Genomic DNA, 5,223 nt, shown 5'->3' on the forward strand with positions numbered 1-5,223 from the left:
CTCATTTCCACACTTGATCATTTTGGTTTTTCACACACTTGTTCTTTTTTTTCTTTCTTTCCTTTCTAGCATTACTTGTAAGTCTTCTTTTCCTTCTTCTTTTTCTTTTCAAATTCATGATCATCATCATCATTTTATGGAGATCAAAGTTCCTTTTAGCTTTGATCTTACTTACATCTTGTTGATTCAAGCATGAATCTTTCAAGAACATGGAAGATTCAAGCTTTTTAGCTTGAATCTTCATATCTTTTGTAGATCTACTTCTTTTATACTTTAATCTTTCTATTTTATGATAAAGATTCAAACTTTTGTTTGTAATCTTCATGCATCTTCAGGATCCAAGCTTTATGCTTCAAGATATTCAAGAACAATCAAGATGCAAGCTTTCTAGCTTGGATCTTCATATCTTTTTGTTAGATCTAAGTTCTTTTTGCTTTGATCATGTTGTTTTGTGAAAAAGATTCAAACTTGTGTTTGTTATCTTCATATATCTTAAAGATCCAAGCTTTATGCTTCAAGATCTTCAAGAACACTTAAAGGTTCAAGCTTTCTAGCTTTGCAACCTTGTAACTTGTGTGAAATGGATCCAAGTTCTCTACCTTAGGGTTCCATAACCTCATTTGACTTAGATTGTGCTATTACTTGTTGAATTAATGTAAAGTGTGTAACTTTAGTTGTTATTGTGAATTGAAATTGTGTTAAGACTAAGGATATGATGTAACCTTGGTTCATCATCCATCTAAGACTCATGAATGAGTTGTGTTCTTACTTGGTCTTAACATATTGTGTATTGATGGTGAATCTTGGTCAAAAATGATGCTAAACCATCAACGAGTTGTACACTTGAAGCTACAAGCATCAAGGATGAGAACCGTGATGAGCATCAAGCACCAAGAACCCCACCGGAGCACTTGTCCACAGATTTTCGTATCTGATCAGACCACCTGGGCTACTGGAAAGTTGATTTTCAGTTAGATCGGTTCGAGTAGATGATTTTCCGTTTAGGCCTCATCATAATCCGAGTTACGGTTTTGGATTTATGGCCCTACGATAGTCACTACACCCTATTAACGTTGTGATGAAATTTCTGACCTACTCGCACTTAAACCGTCGCCACGGTCAAACGAAGACGAGTTAGGTTCTAAAAATTGGTCAGATGTTAGGGGACTCATATACAGAGCCATAACCACTTACCTTGCATCTTTTCGATTTACGTAGAGGTCGTAGCAGCTGACCGAAGTCAGCCTATTGTTTCGATCTCTATTCTCGTCAACTTACTTAGCTTTTATGATGATGAATGATGATGATGATGACACTTAAACTTATTTTATGCACTATTAGAATTTATAAAGACAACCTACTGACCTAGTAACATTTTATTTAGGTTGACGACCTTTCGGACCGACTTACTACTTGCGTACTTTCATTACCGACTTTACCGCTTTTATCACTGTGAGTTATAGCATCCCTTTTTACCACTTTTACTATTTTTGGGACTGAGAATACATGCGCTTTTTACATTTTACATACTAGGCACGAGTACTTAAACTTTATATGTGTGTGGGTTATACAACGGCATAAACATTCCCTTTAGCACGGTAACGTTTAGTCATTGGTCTTTGAACCGGTGAACGCGAATCTTAGATATGGATCCATAGAGTTTGACATCCCCACTCGGGCTAGTCGCGCTAGCATTTAACGGGTGTTTAATACTTCGTGAACATACGCAGTCGCCAAGTGTACTTTCAGGGGGTTATAAACGTTAAGTTTAGTTACCGGGTGCCCACGGTTATGCATATACTTTTCATACTGTTTTGATACGCTGTTGCAGCACTGAAATCTCATGGCCTATCTTACATTACTATTACAACTTAAACTATAGCTCACCAACATTCGTGTTGACTTTTTAAGCGTGTATTTCTCAGGTGCCTAGAGGTTTATTGCTTCCGCTGTTACACTTGATGTCATGCTGTTATTGAATTGCTGTTAAGGACCTGCTGCATTAGTTATCCGCTGCATTACTAGAGATGTCTCAAATTATGAAACTTATGTTTTGCATTCGTAAACTTATGTTATTTTGGAACAATGGTTGTAATAAGTCTTATGACATGTTATCTTTGTAAAACGTTATCTTTTTAATGAATGCAAATCGATTTTCAAACAACATATAGTGTTTGACCTTGTGATGATCCTGTTGTTGATGATCCATACACGATGGTTTTGTACGGGGCGTCACAGTTGGTATCAGAGCATTGGTTGTAGGGAATTAGGTTGCATTAGTGAGTCTAGACCGGACCTAAGTAGGATTCACTAATAGGACTAATCTACAACTAGCTTGTTTACTTGTTTCTGCGAGACTTACTGCATGCTTTGCCTACTTTCTGCTGTATGATCTTACTGCATGCTATTGCTTATCTTTACTGCCATGCGAACTTGCTGTATGTCTATTTCTGCCTTTGCATGATTACTATTTGCTTTCACATGTTATCTCTGATTAGTACTGATTGCCATGCTAGGTTGCTATAGTGCCTAATACTTGCTTGCTTATGACTTACTGATATGGAAAAGTTATTTTCCTTGTTCAGATGTCGGATATTCCACCTGTCATCATTTTGGACAGCGATTCAGACTCGTCAGCTACCTCACCTGCTGCTGCTACTGACACACAGATCTCGTTAACCAGTGACCCCGGCGCTTCATCCTCCAGAACCAGCAGCCATACACCTGTACCAGTGGTTACCGCAGTCGGAGCCCAGGACCCTCCGGAGATTCCAGCTCCAGTTGCCCCGGTACCTCAGGAGCCACAGCCTCGCCCCGGTGGTGTTGTGATACCCGGGGAATACGGGGACGTTCCGTTCCGTAATGAGCATAACCATTGGTGCCGACGCCTTCCTGATGGACGTGTCATACCGATCCCACCTTTCAGATACTGGATCATGACTACCGGTCGCCGATCGCCGCCACCCCCAGCTGATTCATCATCTGACGACTCATCCACAGACGACACTAGTGACGATGACTCCGACGAGGAGAACCTTGATGATACACCTGTGCAGCCACCCTCCACCCCGCCGAAGAAGCGGTACAGAGGTCGAGCGTTCACTAACGCACATGGTCAGCGTCGTAAGGTTACCGCTCGTAAGCGGGTCGTGCCTTACCCGGCTGATCCGTTCGTACGTAAGCCTTACCGCCATGCAGCATCTACCTCTGGAGCCGGACCATCTGCACCACCAGAACCTCCTGCACCAGCAGCACCACCTGCTCTGCCAGCCCCTCCCTCTGTCGAGGAACTGGCGAGGGAGGTGGAGATCCTCCGTGCTCGGGTGACTGAGCTCGAGGAGCAGATGTCCCATGTGCTGGACATCCTTTGCCCACCGTCACCATAGAGCTTTGTAGTAGGTTTCATTTTGTAATCTCGTTGTAGTTCCATGTTTTCCTTATGTAATGTACGAACTTATGTATGCAACTCTTTATTAATGGAACTTTGTATTGTTAAATTCTTGCACAGTGTTCTATTTACATTACTGTATGTTGGTTTTGCGGTATTTGTGCCTGGTTGCGTTACTTAATTGGCATGCGTTATGTTGTTTTCCTGTTTACTATATACTATATTATTATATATTAAATGCTGGATTTTGACTTAAGTCAAAATTTCTGTTTCGAAGGGCAATGGCAAACACACGAACAACACCCACAGTAGCTCAAATCGAAGAGATGATTAATGAACGAGTCACCGCAGCCTTGGCGGAAATGAACCCTCAAGCTGAACCACCGCCGATTATCCAACCCGTTCGAAAAGAGTGCACCTACAAGGAATTCCAGAGCTGTAAGCCACATAACTTTAGCGGAACTGAGGGGCCTGTTGGTCTCACAAGATGGTTTGAAAAGCTTGATTCAGTATTCCGAGTCAGCAACTGTTCCGAGTTTAACAAGACCAAATTTGCTTCTTGCACGCTATCTGATGGCGCCCTCACGTGGTGGAACACCATGGCTCAGGCACAAGGTATTGATGAGGCGTATGCTACGCCATGGGAGGAGTTCAAAGCGGCTATGATTGATGAGTATTGTCCAAGAACCGAGATACAAAATATGGAAATGGAGTTTATGCAATTGAAGGCTGTTGGCAACGATCTCGATGGTTACAATCGGAGGTTTCTTGAGTTAGCTCTTATGTGTCCTACCATGGTCACCCCGGAATTCAAGCGTATGGAGAGATACTTTTGGGGACTCCCTAAGTCCATCAAGGGTAATGTCACCTCGTCCAAGCCACCGAATGTTCCCGAAGCAATGCGCATGGCGCATACACTCATGAATCAGATTCTCATCGATGAACCGGAGAAGTCCAAGTCTGAAGCGGGTAGTAGTGACAAGCGAAAGTGGGATAACAGTAAGGGGAGGACCTATGATCAAACTGAAATGTCCCGTTCTTATTGATTAAAAACGTTCCATATTAATTGATTTCGTTGCGAGGTTTTGACCTCTATATGAGACGTTTTTCAAAGACTGCATTCATTTTAAAACAAACCATAACCTTTATTTCATCAATAAAGGTTTAAAAAGCTTTACGTAGATTATCAAATAATGATAATCTAAAATATCCTGTTTACACACGACCATTACATAATGGTTTACAATACAAATATGTTACAACAAAATAAGTTTCTTGAATGCAGTTTTTACACAATATCATACAAGCATGGACTCCAAATCTAGTCCTTATTTAAGTATGCGACAGCGGAAGCTCTTAGTATTCACCTGAGAATAAACATGCTTTAAACGTCAACAAAAATGTTGGTGAGTTATAGGTTTAACCTATATATATCAAATCGTAACAATAGACCACAAGATTTCATATTTCAATACACATCCCATACATAGAGATAAAAATCATTCATATGGTGAACACCTGGTAACCGACATTAACAAGATGCATATTTAAGAATATCCCCATCATTCCGGGACACCCTTCGGATATGACATAAATTTCGAAGTACTAAAGCATCCGGTACTTTGGATGGGGTTTGTTAGGCCCAATAGATCTATCTTTAGGATTCGCGTCAATTAGGGTGTCTGTTCCCTAATTCTTAGATTACCAGACTTAATAAAAAGGGACATATTCGATTTCGATAATTCAACCATAGAATGTAGTTTCACGTACTTGTGTCTATTTTGTAAATCATTTATAAAACCTGCATTTATTCTCATCCCAAAATATTAGATTTT

This window comes from Rutidosis leptorrhynchoides, chromosome 10, assembly GCF_046630445.1.
Source record: "Rutidosis leptorrhynchoides isolate AG116_Rl617_1_P2 chromosome 10, CSIRO_AGI_Rlap_v1, whole genome shotgun sequence".
Taxonomy (NCBI): domain Eukaryota; kingdom Viridiplantae; phylum Streptophyta; class Magnoliopsida; order Asterales; family Asteraceae; genus Rutidosis; species Rutidosis leptorrhynchoides.